The sequence below is a fragment of the Ascaphus truei genome, chromosome 3, assembly GCF_040206685.1.
Source record: "Ascaphus truei isolate aAscTru1 chromosome 3, aAscTru1.hap1, whole genome shotgun sequence".
Classification (NCBI taxonomy): Eukaryota; Metazoa; Chordata; class Amphibia; order Anura; family Ascaphidae; genus Ascaphus; species Ascaphus truei.
In genome coordinates, this window is record NC_134485.1 from 199447818 (window position 1) to 199468372 (window position 20555).

A 20555-nucleotide genomic window follows, 5' to 3' on the forward strand; every position below is an offset into this window, starting at 1 on the left:
AACATTGTCAGGACACCAGGACGTTTAATGAAAATCTGAGACTAGCCCAAATAAAGCTGGACGTATAGTCACCCTATGAGTTTCTGTATGTGTCCAAGTAAAAGAGATTCATAAAAAATGCTAAAAAATGTAATGCTACAATCCGTGATTTCAGGGGAGCTTTCAAAAATAGGTAAATAAAGGGGGCTGTTCTGCGCTGCAGGGAGCAGAGCATCGGCACTAACACTGCAGCAGTGAGACAGAGTGGGCGACGAGAGGAGCGGACAGGAGACAGACAGGGTCTTTGCTACAAACGAGACCTGCTCCTTCCAATGATGCAGCGAAAACTCGATCAGGAGAAACAGCCGGTCCTGTATCAGCCTCTCCACGGGTCATGTCCTTAGTGCTGCAGTATAGGCCAAGATACAGGCTCTGCAGTTCTGTACAGGGAAGCTGACTGATGCTCGCCAGGGTAACTCTGTAGCAGACCCTCAGAACCAGCACTCTCAGTTTGGGGGAGTCTCGCAGTAGTCTCACACTCACAGCGTTGCTCACAAATGAATAGGACGAGGTGGCCATACACAGCTCCCTGAGCTCTGGAGAGCAGCGCCTACCCGACTTGGGGGACTACACTAGGTTCAGCAGGCGAAGCACCTCCAGATTGGGACAGCCTCTCGGTAGAGCCTCCATATAGATCAGCAGTTGATTTTCACCCTGCTTTATCTCCGTGCTGAGCTCTAGGAGTCTCCGCTCTGGACAGGAACCACTTGCTAGGCTGCTGGTGGCAGTCAGATGGGTACTGTAGGTCAGCCACAGACGCTGCAGGCGAGCGCCACAGACATCCAGGAATCCCAGCACGGCCGGAGACTCAACCTGTGAGTTCTGCAGGTTGAGACTGTGCAGTTGGGGGCAGTTCTGCGCTGCAGAGAGCAGAGCATCGCAGTGGTCATGGTGAGGGGAATAGATTGCCAAATAATGAAGGCTGGTTGGAGCGGTCGGCCGTCGATGGCCTCCAGGCCGATGGGCGACTTCTTCTTGACTAACGGGATTTGATTATTGCAAGCATAGTCGTGATCCAAAAAGTTGCCACCAGACCCGGAGTCGATGAAGGCTTCAACCTCTACCTTGACATTAGGAAACACAAGAGTTATGGGGAGAAGGATTCTCTTCGGTAGCTCTTTGGGGGAAGAGGGGCAAGGAGAAATGGTACCCAGTAGAAGCCCCTCTACCTTTACTGGGCGTTCTCGTTTCCCGGTTTCACGCGACAGTGACGTAGTTGGTGTTCCGGGGAGCCGCAGTAGTAGCAGAGACCCTCATCTCGGCGGTGTGTTTTCTCAGCGGCCCGAAGCTGTTGGCTATCGTTTTGCATCGGTTCGGGAGTGTCCAACGCAGGAGGAGCCAAAGGATGAGACCTAGGAGAAACAGGCAAGGGAGACAGTAAACGAGGACGCTGGCGCTCGTGGCGTTGCTCTTGAATGCGCTGGTCCATCCGGATGCTGAGGGCAATGATATCCTCTAGAGATGAGGGACGAACATGAGCTGCGAGGTCATCCTTGAGAGATTCGGACAAACCCTGCCAGTATGCCCGCGGCGAGAGCCTCATCGTTCCACTGGGTTTCTGCAGCGATGGTGCGGAACTCCCCCGCGTATCTTGCAGCCGGCCTGCGACCCTGGGAAAGATGGAACAAGGAAGAAGCAGCAGTCTCCCTACGTGCTGGTGTGTCAAAGACCAGCTGAAATTCTCGCCGGAACTTGGGGTAATCTTGGGTTAGGTCTGATCGGTGTTCCCAGAGGGGAGAAGCCCAAGCAAGCACATCGCCAGTGAGCAGAGCATAGAATAGGCCACCTTAGAACGATCTGAGGGAAACCAAGATGGGGACATCTCGAACTGGACGTCACACTGGTTCAAGAATCCCCGGCAAGTAAGGGGGTCTCCGGCATACCGGTTAGGAGGTGGAAGACGTGGTTCAAAATTACCCTTAGGTAGTGGGGCAGGTGGGGACGGTGCAGCTGGAGATTCCCGCAGGGAGAGTGTAGAAAGTTTTTGTGCCACAGCGGTAACTTGGTCGCTTAAAAATTGCCAGTGATCCATAGTGACACCTTGGCCCACCTCAGGGGGATCTGCGTTTGTTGGGCTCAGCATATTGTAACGACTGTATGCCCGCAGACCTGACCAGTCCCCAGTACTGAGATGGGTAAGGGTATAACACGCACCCACAGCAGTGAGGGCGTGCCCGGAGTGTGGTAAGATGCGTTGCCGGGCCTGGTGAGAAAAGGGTTAATGATATACTTGCTGAGTCCGGGGTGCCAGAAGTCGGAGGGTTAATGTCCAAGAGCCTAGGGTCAGGGGCAGGAGAAAGCAGCGTAGTGAGGTCCAAAGCAGAGTCCAGGAGTAGAGAGGTACACGTAATCAAGCTGAGCCGAGATCAATCCAAGGGTATCCAAACAGGGGCAGGGACAGGAACAAGAGCTGCAACAGAGAGCAGAGCTAGGCATAGACACTGCACACAGGAGCCACAGAGAAGCTATGCTGAGAGACGACGGAGAGGGCAGACTGGGGTTATAAAGGAAGGAGGGCCAATGGTAGCAAGGGGTGGAGCGGAGGCCTGTCTGGGTGCTCGCAGGGATAGGTCCAGGTGAGCAGGGAGGAAGACAGGGGTGTGATTCCTGGTAATGGCCTGCAGCTGATGGGGGGCGGCTCCAGCGACGCGGGAGGGCTGGTAAGAGGATCGGGTGCACGCGCTCTCTGTAAGGCTGCCGTGCGCGTGCCCCGCTCGCGTGCGTGCCCCGGTCGCGTGCGTGCGGATGCGGAGTGCGCCGCGGAGGAACGGCTCGGTGTGGGACAGATAAGAGGCTGAGGGGGTGGAGAACCAGGGCAGAGAGCCACCGTGGGGCCAGAGGTGACGGGGACCCACTGAGAGGCGCGTGTCCCCTGATCCGTTACAGATAGGTACTGTAGATCAGCCACAGACGCTGCAGGCGAGCGCCACAGACGTCCAGGAATCCCAGCACGGCCAGAGACTCAACCTGTGAGTTCTGCAGGTTGCGACTGTGCAGTTGGGGTGTAGTTCTGCGCTGCAGAGAGCAGAGCGTCGGCACGGACACCACCGCTGGAGTGAGACAGCGTGAGGGACGAGAGGAGCGGACAGAAGACAGACTCTTCACTACAAACGGGACCTGCTCCTTCCAATGATGCAGCGAAAGCTATTATTGATTGTTTTCACAGTGCATTACATATAGCGACCGGTAATTAGTTTACCAAGACATTTAAAATGTTTACTCTTTGATGTGATAGATCACATAAAAACAGGCAGTGTCTACTTTTACGGTTTTATGTGAGTCCAAACATGGAAAAAATAAAAACCGGGACATTTGAACGGTTTTAAGAACATTGTCAGGACACCAGGACGTTTAATGAAAATCTGAGACTAGCCCAAATAAAGCTGGACGTATAGTCACCCTATGAGTTTCTGTATGTGTCCAAGTAAAAGAGATTCATAAAAAATGCTACAAAATGTAATGCTACAATCCGTGATTTCAGGGGAGCTTTCAAAAATAGGTAAATAAAGGGGGCTGTTCTGCGCTGCAGGGAGCAGAGCGTCGGCACTAACACTGCAGCAGTGAGACAGGGTGAGGGACGAGAGGAGCGGACAGGAGACAGACAGGGTCTTCACTACAAACGAGACCTGCTCCTTCCAATGATGCAGCGAAAACTCGATCAGGAGAAACAGCCGGTCCTGTATCAGCCTCTCCACGGTCTGACGGATCAGAGATCCAGGGTCAGAGATGAGTGCCGTGATGTCAGTTTCGGGGGTCTCTCCCTTTCTCCGCAGCCTCTTGCTGGGGTGTTCTATGTGTCTTTGTTCCCCCCTTCGTCTGAGATGAGAACAGCATGTCCTTGTCAGTGTGCTGGATGTAGTACGAGGGCCGTGACCAACGTCTCGTGGGGCCACTACCAGCGCCCCCACGTATCCTCCTGCCCGCCTGGAGGGCTCTGTTAACCTTTGATGCCATGACATTGGGCTGCTGCTGCTCGTGCTCAGAGTTTTTAATGCAGACTATTTTTAAACCATCCTATTGGATGGATTATTTCTTCCTCCTTCACTGTCATTGGTTAATCCAACAGGGATGTTTTATTATAGCTTTGTTTGTTTTTCCCATGTATAACTTCTTGTAACTTTTTTGGTCCCTTTAAAATGGGCAATATTGCTGGGGACAATCTTCCTGCAGCATGGTCCAGAAGAGGATGTTCGCCCCAAGATGAATTCGTTCAGGACGTCATAACATCCAATGTTGATCAGTAAATTAGGGTGACCAGATTTTGAAAATATGAAACCGAGACACATGAAAAAATTATTTATAGAACAAGTGACATCACTTAAAACGAACTATTCTAATGGTATTTGTCTAATAACGCCCTCCTTTATGCTGTATTTTTGATTGTACTCACAGTGCATTACTTTATTACATATAGCGACCGGTAATTAGTTTACCAATATATTTAAGATGTTTACTCTTTGATGTGATAGATCACATAAAAACAGGCAGTGTCTACTTTTATGGTTTTAAGTGAGTGCAAACAGGGAAAACATAAAAACTGGGACATTTGAATGATTTTGAGAATATTGTGGGGACACCGGGACGTTTAATGATACTCTGAGACTGTCCCGGCTAAAGCGGGACGTATCGTCACCCTATCAGTAAGTGTATGTGTCCAAATCAAAGAGCTTCATAAAAAATGATAAAACAATGTAATTGTCCAGTCTTGTGGAACAGTGGCGTGGATACCAGTGGCTGGAAAGGGCAGGACAGGCAGAGCCTTGATGTCGAAGTCGGGGTCACAGGCATAAGTCCAGGGCAGGCAGCGAGAGGGGTAGGCGGTAGGCAAGCAGGGGTCTGGTAACGATATCAGAAACAACAACGTGCAGCAAGGCAGTGGTCTAGTCTATCCAGGAAGCACCAGTATAAACAAGCAAGGAGGCACAGCCAGCATGTGCTGAGGAGGAGATAATCAGACAGGGGGAGGAGGCTCTGCATGTGCAGGGGATAACAATCAGACGGGGAGGAGGCTCTGCATGTGCAGGGGATAACAATCAGACAGGGGGAGGAGGCTCTGCATGTGCAGGGGATAACAATCAGACAGGGGGAGGAGGCTCTGCATGTGCAGGGGATAAGATAACCTGGCACGGGGAAGAGGCTCTACGTGTGCTGGGGATAACATAATTAGACATGGGGAGTAGGTTCTGCGTGTGCTTTCGATGAGAGAATCAGACGGGGGATGAGCCCCCCCGAACTCCTGAACTCCAGCTAAGCAGTTCAGGGACATTGCTCTGATCCTGCCTCTCCCCGTCCCCCAAACCTTCTGCCCCTAGCTCAGACTATCACGGACGTGGCTCTGCTCACCCCACCCCTGAACCTTCGGTCAGCCCCCTGCTCAGTACATCACGGTATTGGCTCTGCTCCTCCTTTCCCTGAACCTTCGGTCAGCCCCCACATGCACCGGCAGATGTCATCACCGCCCCGGTACACGTGTTTCATCCCTCGCGGGAGGTAACAGCAAGAGGACAAGTTCAGGTGAGTGAGAATGGCAGCTTGAGAGCAGCTTCCTGACGGCACAGGAGGTGACCTTTGTCCCCACGAGGTTTAGCGAGTGCAGTGTGTCGTTGGCTCTGCCCCTGGCAAGGATGCGACATGCCTCCATCAGGTCCTCCTCGCTGTATCTGCGCCGTCATGCCCAACTCTCACAGGCTGTGGCTCTACCGGCGGGCTAAGAGGGCACACCCGGAGGGGGGTGGGGTCATGTCCTTAGTGCTGCAGTATAGGCCAAGATACAGGCTCTGCAGTTCTGTACAGGGAAGCTGACTGATGCTCGCCAGGGTAACTCTGTAGCAGACCCTCAGAACCAGCACTCTCAGTTTGGGGGAGTCTCGCAGTAGTCTCACACTCACAGCGTTGCTCACAAATGAATAGGACGAGGTGGCCATACACAGCTCCCTGAGCTCTGGAGTGCAGCGCCTACCCGACTTGGGGGACCACACTAGGTTCAGCAGGCGAAGCACCTCCAGATTGGGACAGCCTCTCTGTAGAGCCTCCATATAGATCAGCAGTTGATTTTCACCCTGCTTTATCTCCGTGCTGAGCTCTAGGAGTCTCCGCTCTGGAGACAGGAACCACTTGCTAGGCTGCTGGTGGCAGTCAGATGGGTACTGTAGGTCAGCCACAGACGCTGCAGGCGAGCGCCACAGACATCCTGGAATCCCAGCATGGCCGGAGACTCAACCTGTGAGTTCTGCAGGTTGAGACTGTGCAGTTGGGGGCAGTTCTGCGCTGCAGAGAGCAGAGCATCGCAGTGGTCATGGTGAGGGGAATAGATTGCCAAATAATGAAGGCTGGTTGGAGCGGTCGGCCGTCGATGGCCTCCAGGCCGATGGGCGACTTCTTCTTGACTAACGGGATTTGATTATTGCAAGCATAGTCGTGATCCAAAAAGTTGCCACCAGACCCGGAGTCGATGAAGGCTTCAACCTCTACCTTGACATTAGGAAACACAAGAGTTATGGGGAGAAGGATTCTCTTCGGTAGCTCTTTGGGGGAAGAGGGGCAAGGAGAAATGGTACCCAGTAGAAGCCCCTCTACCTTTACTGGGCGTTCTCGTTTCCCGGTTTCACGCGACAGTGACGTAGTTGGTGTTCCGGGGATCCGCAGTAGTAGCAGAGACCCTCATCTCGGCGGTGTGTTTTCTCAGCGGCCCGAAGCTGTTGGCTATCGATTTGCATCGGTTCGGGAGTGTCCAACGCAGGAGGAGCCAAAGGATGAGACCTAGGAGAAACAGGCAAGGGAGACAGTAAACGAGGGCGCTGGCGCTCGTGGCGTTGCTCTTGAATGCGCTGGTCCATCCGGATGCTGAGGGCAATGATATCCTCTAGAGATGAGGGACGAACATGAGCTGCGAGGTCATCCTTGAGAGATTCGGACAAACCCTGCCAGTATGCCCGCGGCGAGAGCCTCATCGTTCCACTGGGTTTCTGCAGCGATGGTGCGGAACTCCCCCGCGTATCTTGCAGCCGGCCTGCGACCCTGGGAAAGATGGAACAAGGAAGAAGCAGCACCCTACGTGCTGGTGTGTCAAAGACCAGCTGAAATTCTCGCCGGAACTTGGGGTAATCTTGGGTTAGGTCTGATCGGTGTTCCCAGAGGGGAGAAGCCCAAGCGAGCGCATCGCCAGTGAGCAGAGCATAGACTAGGCCACCTTAGAACGACCTGAGGGAAACCAAGATGGGGACATCTCGAACTGGACGTCACACTGGTTCAAGAATCCCCGGCAAGTAAGGGGGTCTCCGGCATACCGGTTAGGAGGTGGAAGACGTGGTTCAAAATTACCCTTAGGTAGTGGGGCAGGTGGGGACGGTGCAGCTGGAGATTCCCGCAGGGAGAGTGTAGAAAGTTTTTGTGCCACAGCGGTAACTTGGTCGCTTAAAAATTGCCAGTGATCCATAGTGACACCTTGGCCCACCTCAGGGGGATCTGCGTTTGTTGGGCTCAGCATATTGTAACGACTGTATGCCCGCAGACCTGACCAGTCCCCAGTACTGAGATGGGTAAGGGTATAACACGCACCCACAGCAGTGAGGGCGTGCCCGGAGTGTGGTAAGATGCGTTGCCGGGCCTGGTGAGAAAAGGGTTAATGATATACTTGCTGAGTCCGGGGTGCCAGAAGTCGGAGGGTTAATGTCCAAGAGCCTAGGGTCAGGGGCAGGAGAAAGCAGCGTAGTGAGGTCCAAAGCAGAGTCCAGGAGTAGAGAGGTACACGTAATCAAGCTGAGCCGAGATCAATCCAAGGGTATCCAAACAGGGGCAGGGACAGGAACAAGAGCTGCAACAGAGAGCAGAGCTAGGCATAGACACTGCACACAGGAGCCACAGAGAAGCTATGCTGAGAGACGACGGAGAGGGCAGACTGGGGTTATAAAGGAAGGAGGGCCAATGGTAGCAAGGGGTGGAGCGGAGGCCTGTCTGGGTGCTCGCAGGGATAGGTCCAGGTGAGCAGGGAGGAAGACAGGGGTGTGATTCCTGGTAATGGCCTGCAGCCGATGGGGGGCGGCTCCAGCGACGCGGGAGGGCTGGTAAGAGGATCGGGTGCACGCGCTCTCTGTAAGGCTGCCGTGCGCGTGCCCCGGTCGCGTGCGTGCCCCGGTCGCGTGCGTGCCCCGGTCGCGTGCGTGCGGATGCGGAGTGCGCCGCGGAGGAACGGCTCGGTGTGGGACAGATAAGAGGCTGAGGGGGTGGAGAACCAGGGCAGAGAGCCACCGTGGGGCCAGAGGTGACGGGGACCCACTGAGAGGCGCGTGTCCCCTGATCCGTTACAGATAGGTACTGTAGATCAGCCACAGACGCTGCAGGCGAGCGCCACAGACGTCCAGGAATCCCAGCACGGCCAGAGACTCAACCTGTGAGTTCTGCAGGTTGCGACTGTGCAGTTGGGGTGTAGTTCTGCGCTGCAGAGAGCACAGCGTCGGCACGGACACCACCGCTGGAGTGAGACAGCGTGAGGGACGAGAGGAGCGGACAGAAGACAGACTCTTCACTACAAACGGGACCTGCTCCTTCCAATGATGCAGCGAAAGCTATTATTGATTGTTTTCACAGTGCATTACATATAGCGACCGGTAATTCGTTTACCAAGACATTTAAAATGTTTACTCTTTGATGTGATAGATCACATAAAAACAGGCAGTGTCTACTTTTACGGTTTTATGTGAGTCCAAACATGGAAAAAATAAAAACCGGGACATTTGAACGGTTTTAAGAACATTGTCAGGACACCAGGACGTTTAATGAAAATCTGAGACTAGCCCAAATAAAGCTGGACGTATAGTCACCCTATGAGTTTCTGTATGTGTCCAAGTAAAAGAGATTCATAAAAAATGCTAAAAAATGTAATGCTACAATCCGTGATTTCAGGGGAGCTTTCAAAAATAGGTAAATAAAGGGGGCTGTTCTGCGCTGCAGGGAGCAGAGCGTCGGCACTAACACTGCAGCAGTGAGACAGCGTGAGGGACGAGAGGAGCGGACAGGAGACAGACAGGGTCTTCACTACAAACGAGACCTGCTCCTTACAATGATGCAGCGAAAACTCGATCAGGAGAAACAGCCGGTCCTGTATCAGCCTCTCCACGGTCTGACAGATCAGAGATCCAGGGTCAGAGATGAGTGCCGTGATGTCAGTTTCGGGGGTCTCTCCCTTTCTCCGCAGCCTCTTGCTGGGGTGTTCTATGTGTCTTTGTTCCCCCCTTCGTCTGAGATGAGAACAGCATGTCCTTGTCAGTGTGCTGGATGTAGTACGAGGGCCGTGGCCAACGTCTCGTGGGGCCACTACCAGCGCCGCCACGTATCCTCCTGCCCGCCTGGAGGGCTCTGTTAACCTTTGATGCCATGACATTGGGCTGCTGCTGCTCGTGCTCAGAGTTTTTAATGCAGACTATTTTTAAACCATCCTATTGGATGGATTATTTCTTCCTCCTTCACTGTCATTGGTTAATCCAACAGGGATGTTTTATTATAGCTTTGTTTGTTTTTCCCATGTATACCTTCTTGTAACTTTTTTGGTCCCTTTAAAATGGGCAATATTGCTGGGGACAATCTTCCTGCAGCATGGTCCAGAAGAGGATGTTCACCCCAAGATGAATTCGTTCAGGACGTCATAACATCCAATGTTGATCAGTAAATTAGGGTGACCAGATTTTGAAAAGATGAAACCGAGACACATGAAAAAATTATTTATAGAACAAGTGACATCACTTAAAACGAACTATTCTAATGGTATTTGTCTAATAACGCCCTCCTTTATGCTGTATTTTTGATTGTACTCACAGTGCATTACTTTATTACATATAGCGACCGGTAATTAGTTTACCAATATATTTAAGTTGTTTACTCTTTGATGTGATAGATCACATAAAAACAGGCAGTGTCTACTTTTATGGTTTTAAGTGAGTGCAAACAGGGAAAACATAAAAACTGGGACATTTGAATGATTTTGAGAATATTGTGGGGACACCGGGACGTTAATGATACTCTGAGACTGTCCTGGCTAAAGCGGGACGTATCGTCACCCTATCAGTAAGTGTATGTGTCCAAATCAAAGAGCTTCATAAAAAATGATGAAACAATGTAATTGTCCAGTCTTGTGGAACAGTGGCGTGGATACCAGTGGCTGGAAAGGGCAGGACAGGCAGAGCCTTGATGTCGAAGTCGGGGTCACAGGCATAAGTCCAGGGCAGGCAGCGAGAGGGGTAGGCGGTAGGCAAGCAGGGGTCTGGTAACGATATCAGAAACAACAACGTGCAGCAAGGCAGTGGTCTAGTCTATCCAGGAAGCACCAGTATAAACAAGCAAGGAGGCTCAATCTGCATGTGCTGAGGAGGAGATAATCAGACAGGGGGAGGAGGCTCTGCATGTGCAGGGGATAACAATCAGACAGGGGGAGGAGGCTCTGCATGTGCAGGGGATAACAATCAGACAGGGGGAGGAGGCTCTGCATGTGCAGGGGATAAGATAACCTGGCACGGGGAAGAGGCTCTACGTGTGCTGTGGATAACATAATTAGACATGGGGAGTAGGTTCTGCGTGTGCTTTCGATGAGAGAATCAGACGGGGGATGAGCCCCCCCGAACTCCTGAACTCCAGCTAAGCAGTTCAGGGACATTGCTCTGATCCTGCCTCTCCCCGTCCCCCAAACCTTCTGCCCCTAGCTCAGACTATCACGGACATGGCTCTGCTCACCCCACCCCTGAACCTTCGGTCAGCCCCCTGCTCAGTACATCACGGTATTGGCTCTGCTCCTCCTTTCCCTGAACCTTCGGTCAGCCCCCAAATTCACCGGCAGATGTCATCACCGCCCCGGTACACGTGTTTCATCCCTCGCGGGAGGTAACAGCAAGAGGACAAGTTCAGTTGAGTGAGAGTGGCAGCTTGAGAGCAGCTTCCTGATGGCACAGGAGGTGACCTTTGTCCCCACAAGGTTTAGCGAGTGCAGCGTGTCGTTGGCTCTGCCCCTGGCAAGGATGCGACATGCCTCCATCAGGTCCTCCTCGCTGTATCTGCGCCATCATGTCCAACTCTCACAGGCTGTGGCTCTACCGGCGGGCTAAGAGGGCACACCCGGAGGGGGGTGGGGTCATGTCCTTAGTGCTGCAGTATTGGCCAAGATACAGGCTCTGCAGTTCTGTACAGGGAAGCTGACTGATGCTCGCCAGGGTAACTCTGTAGCAGACCCTCAGAACCAGCACTCTCAGTTTGGGGGAGTCTCGCAGTAGTCTCACACTCACAGCGTTGCTCACAAATGAATAGGACGAGGTGGCCATACACAGCTCCCTGAGCTCTGGAGAGCAGCGCCTACCCGACTTGGGGGACCACACTAGGTTCAGCAGGCGAAGCACCTCCAGATTGGGACAGCCTCTCTGTAGAGCCTCCATATAGATCAGCAGTTGATTTTCACCCTGCTTTATCTCCGTGCTGAGCTCTAGGAGTCTCCGCTCTGGAGACAGGAACCACTTGCTAGGCTGCTGGTGGCAGACAGATGGGTACTGTAGGTCAGCCACAGACGCTGCAGGCGAGCGCCACAGACATCCTGGAATCCCAGCATGGCCGGAGACTCAACCTGTGAGTTCTGTAGGTTGAGACTGTGCAGTTGGGGCAGTTCTGCGCTGCAGAGAGCAGAGCGTCGCAGTGGTCATGGTGAGGGGAATAGATTGCCAAATAATGAAGGCTGGTTGGAGCGGTCGGCCGTCGATGGCCGATGGGCGACTTCTTCTTGACTAACGGGATTTGATTATTGCAAGCATAGTCGTGATCCAAAAAGTTGCCACCAGACCCGGAGTCGATGAAGGCTTCAACCTCTACCTTGACATTAGGAAACACAAGAGTTATGGGGAGGAGGATTCTCTTCGGTAGCTCTTGGGGGAAGAGGGGCAAGGAGAAATGGTACCCAGTAGAAGCCCCTCTACCTTTACTGGGCGTTCTCGTTTCCCGGTTTCACGCGACAGTGACGTAGTTGGTGTTCCGGGGAGCCGCAGTAGTAGCAGAGACCCTCATCTCGGCGGTGTGTTTTCTCAGCGGCCCGAAGCTGTTGGCTATCGATTTTCATCGGTTCGGGGGTGTCCAACGCAGGAGGAGCCAAAGGATGAGACCTAGGAGAAACAGGCAAGGGAGACAGTAAACGAGGGCGCTGGCGCTCGTGGCGTTGCTCTTGAATGCGCTGGTCCGTCCAGATGCTGAGGGCAATGATATCCTCTAGAGATGAGGGACGAACATGAGCTGCGAGGTCATCCTTGAGAGATTCAGACAAACCCTGCCAGTATGCCCGCGGCGAGAGCCTCATCGTTCCACTGGGTTTCTGCAGCGATGGTGCGGAACTCCACCGCGTATCTTGCAGCCGGCCTGCGACCCTGGGAAAGATGGAACAAGGAAGAAGCAGCAGTCTCCCTACGTGCTGGTGTGTCAAAGACCAGCTGAAATTCTCGCCGGAACTTGGGGTAATCTTGGGTTAGGTCTGATCGGTGTTCCCAGAGGGGAGAAGCCCAAGCGAGCGCATCGCCAGTGAGCAGAGCATAGACTAGGCCACCTTAGAACGACCTGAGGGAAACCAAGATGGGGACATCTCGAACTGGACGTCACACTGGTTCAAGAATCCCCGGCAAGTAAGGGGGTCTCCGGCATACCGGTTAGGAGGTGGAAGACGTGGTTCAAAATTACCCTTAGGTAGTGGGGCAGGTGGGGACGGTGCAGCTGGAGATTCCCGCAGGGAGAGTGTAGAAAGTTTTTGCGCCACAGCGGTAACTTGGTCGCTTAAAAATTGCCAGTGATCCATAGTGACACCTTGGCCCACCTCAGGGGGATCTGCGTTTGTTGGGCTCAGCATATTGTAACGACTGTATGCCCGCAGACCTGACCAGTCCCCAGTACTGAGATGGGTAAGGGTATAACACGCACCCACAGCAGTGAGGGCGTGCCCGGAGTGTGGTAAGATGCGTTGCCGGGCTTGGTGAGAAAAGGGTTAATGATATACTTGCTGAGTCCGGGGTGCCAGAAGTCGGAGGGTTAATGTCCAAGAGCCTAGGGTCAGGGGCAGGAGAAAGCAGCGTAGTGAGGTCCAAAGCAGAGTCCAGGAGTAGAGAGGTACACGTAGTCAAGCTGAGCCGAGATCAATCCAAGGGTATCCAAACAGGGGCAGGGACAGGAACAAGAGCTGCAACAGAGAGCAGAGCTAGGCATAGACACTGCACACAGGAGCCACAGAGAAGCTATGCTGAGAGACGACGGAGAGGGCAGACTGGGGTTATAAAGGAAGGAGGGCCAATGGTAGCAAGGGGTGGAGCGGAGGCCTGTCTGGGTGCTCGCAGGGATAGGTCCAGGTGAGCAGGGAGGGAGACAGGGGTGTGATTCCTGGTAATGGCCTGCAGCCGATGGGGGGCGGCGCCAGCAACGCGGGAGGGCTGGTAAGAGGACCGGGTGCGCGCGCTCTCTGTAAGGTTGCCGTGCGCGCGCCCCGGTCGCGTGCGTGGGACAGATAAGAGGCTGAAGGGGCGGAGAACCAGGGCAGAGAGCCACCGTGGGGCCAGAGGTGACGGGGACCCACTGAGAGGCGCGTGTCCCCTGATCCGTTACAGATAGGTACTTTAGATCAGCCACAGACGCTGCAGGCGAGCGCCACAGACGTCCTGGAATCCCAGCACGGCCAGAGACTCAACCTGTGAGTTCTGCAGGTTGCGACTGTGCAGTTGGGGTGTAGTTCTGCGCTGCAGAGAGCAGAGCGTCGGCACGGACACCGCTGCAGTGAGACAGCGTGAGGGATGGGAGGAGCGGACAGAAGACAGACTCTTCACTACAAACGGGACCTGCTCCTTCCAATGATGCAGCGAAAGCTATTATTGATTGTTTTCACAGTGCATTACATATAGCGACCGGTAATTAGTTTACCAAGACATTTAAAATGTTTACTCTTTGATGTGATAGATCACATAAAAACAGGCAGTGTCTACTTTTACGGTTTTATGTGAGTCCAAACATGGAAAAAATAAAAACCGGGACATTTGAACGGTTTTAAGAACATTGTCAGGACACCAGGACGTTTAATGAAAATCTGAGACTAGCCCAAATAAAGCTGGACGTATAGTCACCCTATGAGTTTCTGTATGTGTCCAAGTAAAAGAGATTCATAAAAAATGCTAAAAAATGTAATGCTACCATCCGTGATTTCAGGGGAGCTTTCAAAAATAGGTAAATAAAGGGGGCTGTTCTGCGCTGCAGGGAGCAGAGCGTCGGCACTAACACTGCAGCAGTGAGACAGCGTGAGGGACGAGAGGAGCGTACAGGAGACAGACAGGGTCTTCGCTACAAACGAGACCTGCTCCTTCCAATGATGCAGCGAAAACTCGATCAGGAGAAACAGCCGGTCCTGTATCAGCCTCTCCACGGTCTGACGGATCAGAGATCCAGGGTCAGAGATGAGTGCCGTGATGTCAGTTTCGGGGGTCTCTCCCTTTCTCCGCAGCCTCTTGCTGGGGTGTTCTATGTGTCTTTGTTCCCCCCTTCGTCTGAGATGAGAACAGCATGTCCTTGTCAGTGTGCTGGATGTAGTACGAGGGCCGTGGCCAACGTCTCGTGGGGCCACTACCAGCGCCGCCACGTATCCTCCTGCCCGCCTGGAGGGCTCTGTTAACCTTTGATGCCATGACATTGGGCTGCTGCTGCTCGTGCTCAGAGTTTTTAATGCAGACTATTTTTAAACCATCCTATTGGATGGATTATTTCTTCCTCCTTCACTGTCATTGGTTAATCCAACAGGGATGTTTTATTATAGCTTTGTTTGTTTTTCCCATGTATAACTTCTTGTAACTTTTTTGGTCCCTTTAAAATGGGCAATATTGCTGGGGACAATCTTCCTGCAGCATGGTCCAGAAGAGGATGTTCACCCCAAGATGAATTCGTTCAGTACGTCATAACATCCAATGTTGATCAGTAAATTAGGGTGACCAGATTTTGAAAAGATGAAACCGAGACACATGAAAAAATTATTTATAGAACAAGTGACATCACTTAAAACGAACTATTCTAATGGTATTTGTCTAATAACGCCCTCCTTTATGCTGTATTTTTGATTGTACTCACAGTGCATTACTTTATTACATATAGCGACCGGTAATTAGTTTACCAATATATTTAAGATGTTTACTCTTTGATGCGATAGATCACATAAAAACAGGCAGTGTCTACTTTTATGGTTTTAAGTGAGTGCAAACAGGGAAAACATAAAAACTGGGACATTTGAATGATTTTGAGAATATTGTGGGGACACCGGGACGTTTAATGATACTCTGAGACTGTCCTGGCTAAAGCGGGACGTATCGTCACCCTATCAGTAAGTGTATGTGTCCAAATCAAAGAGCTTCATAAAAAATGATAAAACAATGTAATTGTCCAGTCTTGTGGAACTGTGGCGTGGATCCCAGGGGCTGGAAAGGGCAGGACAGGCAGAGCCTTGATGTCGAAGTCGGGGTCACAGGCATAAGTCCAGGGCAGGCAGCGAGAGGGGTAGGCGGTAGGCAAGCAGGGGTCTGGTAACGATATCAGGAACAACAACGTGCAGCAAGGCAGTGATTTTATTTGTTGAAAAAAACATGCAACATGTACAATACAGAAACAGTCAAAACATTACATATTTACATCGGCAGGGGAATAAAAATACAAATAAAACAATAGAACACAAATTCAGTGCAATTATTTCAAATATTTACATTTCTCCACAGTTTTTCCTACTGTTTCTGTTCTATTCTGCTTTCTTCCCTCTGTTTCTGCCCTCTAATCTGAGCAACCATCCCTTGCAATGTTTCCTCCTCAGAAAGTACTTTATTATTTACGGACCCCTAACCTATCCTGAATACATGTTACACAATTGAAATCTCCAGCTAATAGCACTGTTTTACTTGTAAATAAATACGCTTTATTTGTTCAAATAAGAGTTTCCTCAAACTTAGTTTTTGGGGTCCATAAACATTAATTAACCTATATTGCACTTTGTCAATAACAATATCAATTAATAGACACCGACCTGGTGACATTTCAACTAATTTTATGCATTGAAAATGTGCAATCTTAAATAAAAACCCAACACCATCATAAGAATCAGGCCCAATAGACCAAAAGGAAGCCCCCTCTTTCCAATCTCTTTTAGAATTAAAGATGCCAGATGCTGAAATCAATCTAGTTTCCTGTAAAAAATAAATATCATAATCCCATTTTTTCAATTCCCCAAAAGTAATACCTCGGGTGGTAGCGGTTCTAACACTGTTAACATTCACAGTGCAAAACCTTATAGGCTGTGCGGGGTCAGTGGGCGGACACATCTTTTTTTTTTAACTGTATCTGCTATTCCCTCCTCCTCCCCCTCACTTTTGAGGGCTTCTATTCCACCTTCCTCCATTGCATCCATAGTATCCCCCCAAGACAATGCATCATAGGTATTTGAGGTGTGTATCCCTGATGACTGTAACTCCCCATTGTTACCTCTGTCTTTGGCCTTTTTCTTTGTTTTAGTTACATGCTCCCATCCCTCCCCTTTTGGCTCCTGCTCCCCTCCTGCTGACCCCTGCTCCCCTCCTGCCGCTGCTGGCCCCTGCTCTCCGCCTGCCGCTGCTGGCCCCTTCACCCTGCCTGCCACTGCTGGCCCCTGCTCCCCGCCTGCCGCTGCTGGCCCCTGCTCCCCGCCTGCCGCTGCTGGCCCCTGCTCCCCGCCTGCCGCTGCTGGCCCCTGCTCCTCTCCTGCCGCTGCTGACCCCTGCTCCTCTCCTGCCGCTGCTGGCCCCTGCTCCTCTCCTGCCGCTGCTGGCCCCTGCTCCCCTCCTGCCGCTGCTGGCCCCTGCTCCCCTCCTGCTGCTGGCCCCTGCTCTTCTCCTGCCGCTGCTGGCCCCTGCTCCCCTCCTGCCGGCTCCTGCTCAAAGGATAGCTCCATGGCACCAAACTCATTTGTCTGGGTCTCCTCTTCTAGGGCTGTCTCAGTGTCCTGGGGATCCTTATTATGCACCGCCTCAGGACACTCCCTAAAAGAGTGACCCTGTCCCCCACACAAATTACACAGCACAGTATTAGGACATACAGATCGGTTATGCCCCAGAACCCCACACTGGCTGCACCTGATCTTATCACAGCTCGCACTCAAATGCCTGTTGGACCCACATTTGAAGCAAAGCCTGGGCTGGCCACTGTAAAAACAGACCCCTCTGTCCCCCCCAATGAAGAGGGAATTTGGGAGGTGGTGAGACACACCAAATCTTTCCCACAGCTTAACCTTACACCTCCAACCCCCAGTCCACACCCACGCTCCTTCCCAGATCTCCTCCTCTATTTTCTCCAGATCAGACAGCATAGTACATTGTCTTTTCAACCAATAAAGAATGTCTTGTTTGGCAACGGCCTCGTTGCGAAACATTACAGTCACCAGTTTGGTTGCAGGACAACTTACAGAGATGGCAACAAAGTCTTTCCACAGAAGTGTGAATTTCAAGTCCTCAAATCTGTGCCAGAAAGCTTCTAGCAAATCCCCCCTTTTGAAGCTTATGTCATATTCCCTGTTACCTGGGGTGTGTATGAAAGCAAAAATGTCTGAGGCCTCAAACCCCATAGATTCCTTCAAAAGGGCTTTACCAATGAAGCATTTATCAGGAATATCCCCAAAACCTTTGTATCGCAGTCTCACCACATTTATCCGCTTGGCAGTGGGGCTTGGAAACTGGGGGTAACTGCCGGACCCTGGACCGGCACCTCTCCATGCGGACCCTTCTGCTCTCTCTGGTCTCTCTCCAGCTTCTCCAGGGATACTCCGCTGTGCTGCACCACCCGTGGCTGCTGGTGGCCTCTGTGCTGCACCGTCTGTGGCTGCTGGTGGTCTCTGTGCTGCACCGTCTGTGGCTGCTGGTGGCCTCTGTGCTGCACCGTCTGTGGCTGCTGGTGGCCTCTGTGCTGCACCGTCTGTGGCTGCTGGTGGCCTCTGTGCTGCACCGTCTGTGGCTGCTGGTGGCCTCTGTGCTGCACCGTCTGTGACTGCTGGTGGCCTCTGTGCTGCACCGTCTGTGGCTGCTGGTGGCCTCTGTGCTGCACCGTCTGTGGCTGCACCGTCTGTGGCTGCTGGTGGCCTCTGTGCTGCACCGTCTGTGGCTGCTGGTGGCCTCTGTGCTGCACCGTCTGTGGCTGCACCGTCTGTGGCTGCTGGTGGCCTCTGTGCTGCACCATCTGTGGCTGCTGGTGGCCTCTGTTGTTTTGCACCATCTGTGGCTAGTGGTTCCTCTGTAATGTTTTTTCCTGAGGCTGCACAGGTAACAGCTGCAGCTCCTCTCTGCATTCCTCCCTCCCCCGCACTGTGCACAGGTTGTGCTTTCTTGAGGCTAATTGGTAGCCCTTGTGCAGGTTCAGTGATTTCATGGCACCCCTCTGATGATGCAACTTCTGCAGTGTTTGCAACACTCTGGCTGCCCTCTGGTAGTGCCAGTTCTGCAGTATTTTCTGCACTCTGGCTGCTCTGTGATATGACCACTTCAGCATTGTTTGTATCACCCAGATTGCTTTCTGACAGTGAGGTCTCACTAATCACATAGTCTGTGTGCAGCAAGGCAGTGGTCTAGTCTATCCAGGAAGCACCAGTATAAACAAGCAAGGAGGCTCAATCTGCATGTGCTGAGGAGGAGATAATCAGACAGGGGGAGGAGGCTCTGCATGTGCAGGGGATAACAATCAGACAGGGGGAGGAGGCTCTGCATGTGCAGGGGATAACAATCAGACAGGGGGAGGAGGCTCTGCATGTGCAGGGGATAAGATAACCTGGCACGGGGAAGAGGCTCTACGTGTGCTGGGGATAACATAATTAGACATGGGGAGTAGGTTCTGCGTGTGCTTTCGATGAGAGAATCAGACGGGGGATGAGCCCCCCCGAACTCCTGAACTCCAGCTAAGCAGTTCAGGGACATTGCTCTGATCCTGCCTCTCCCCGTCCCCCAAACCTTCTGCCCCTAGCTCAGACTATCACGGACGTGGCTCTGCTCACCCCACCCCTGAACCTTCGGTCAGCCCCCTGCTCAGTACATCACGGTATTGGCTCTGCTCCTCCTTTCCCTGAACCTTCGGTCAGCCCCCACATGCACCGGCAGATGTCATCACCGCCCCGGTACACGTGTTTCATCCCTCGCGGGAGGTAACAGCAAGAGGACAAGTCCAGGTGAGTGAGAGTGGCAGCTTGAGAGCAGCTTCCTGATGGCACAGGAGGTGACCTTTGTCCCCACGAGGTTTAGCGAGTGCAGTGTGTCGTTGGCTCTGCCCCTGGCAAGGATGCGACATGCCTCCATCAGGTCCTCCTCGCTGTATCTGCGCCATCATGTCCAACTCTCACAGGCTGTGGCTCTACCGGCGGGCTAAGAGGGCACACCCGGAGGGGGGTGGGGTCATGTCCTTAGTGCTGCAGTATTGGCCAAGATACAGGCTCTGCAGTTCTGTACAGGGAAGCTGACTGATGCTCGCCAGGGTAACTCTGTAGCAGACCCTCAGAACCAGCACTCTCAGTTTGGGGGAGTCTCGCAGTAGTCTCACACTCACAGCGTTGCTCACAAATGAATAGGACGAGGTGGCCATACACAGTTCACTGAGCTCTGGAGTGCAGCGCCTACCCGACTTGGGGGACCACACTAGGTTCAGCAGGCGAAGCACCTCCAGATTGGGACAGCCTCTCTGTAGAGCCTCCATATAGATCAGCAGTTGATTTTCACCCTGCTTTATCTCCGTGCTGAGCTCTAGGAGTCTCCGCTCTGGAGACAGGAACCACTTGCTAGGCTGCTGGTGGCAGACAGATGGGTACTGTAGGTCAGCCACAGACGCTGCAGGCGAGCGCCACAGACATCCTGGAATCCCAGCATGGCCGGAGACTCAACCTGTAAGTTCTGCAGGTTGAGACTGTGCAGTTGGGGGCAGTTCTGCGCTGCAGAGAGCAGAGCGTCGCAGTGGTCATGGTGAGGGGAATAGATTGCCAAATAATGAAGGCTGGTTGGAGCGGTCGGCCGTCGATGGCCGATGGGCGACTTCTTATTGACTAACGGGATTTGATTATTGCAAGCATAGTCGTGATCCAAAAAGTTGCCACCAGACCCGGAGTCGATGAAGGCTTCAACCTCTACCTTGACATTAGGAAACACAAGAGTTATGGGGAGAAGGATTCTCTTCGGTAGCTCTTGGGGGAAGAGGGGCAAGGAGAAATGGTACCCAGTAGAAGCCCCTCTACCTTTACTGGGCGTTCTCGTTTCCCGGTTTCACGCGACAGTGACGTAGTTGGTGTTCCGGGGAGCCGCAGTAGTAGCAGAGACCCTCATCTCGGCGGTGTGTTTTCTCAGCGGCCCGAAGCTGTTGGCTATCGATTTGCATCGGTTCGGGGGTGTCCAACGCAGGAGGAGCCAAAGGATGAGACCTAGGAGAAATAGGCAAGGGAGACAGTAAACGAGGGCGCTGGCGCTCGTGGCGTTGCTCTTGAATGCGCTGGTCCG

General features: G+C 52.6%; 1 protein-coding gene and 3 pseudogenes across 2 annotated transcripts in view; 1 reads left to right on the forward strand and 3 right to left on the reverse strand.

Moving 5' to 3' along the window:
* LOC142489353 (merlin-like) overlaps positions 1 to 20555 on the forward strand; it is a 216878-nt gene that overhangs the window by 52311 nt on the left and 144012 nt on the right. The gene's annotated exons all lie outside the window — the stretch shown is intronic.
* Positions 220 to 3998, reverse strand: LOC142490572 (F-box/LRR-repeat protein 6-like; annotated as a pseudogene).
* LOC142490573 (F-box/LRR-repeat protein 6-like) lies at positions 5422 to 9418 on the reverse strand (annotated as a pseudogene).
* LOC142490574 (F-box/LRR-repeat protein 6-like) lies at positions 10855 to 11623 on the reverse strand (annotated as a pseudogene).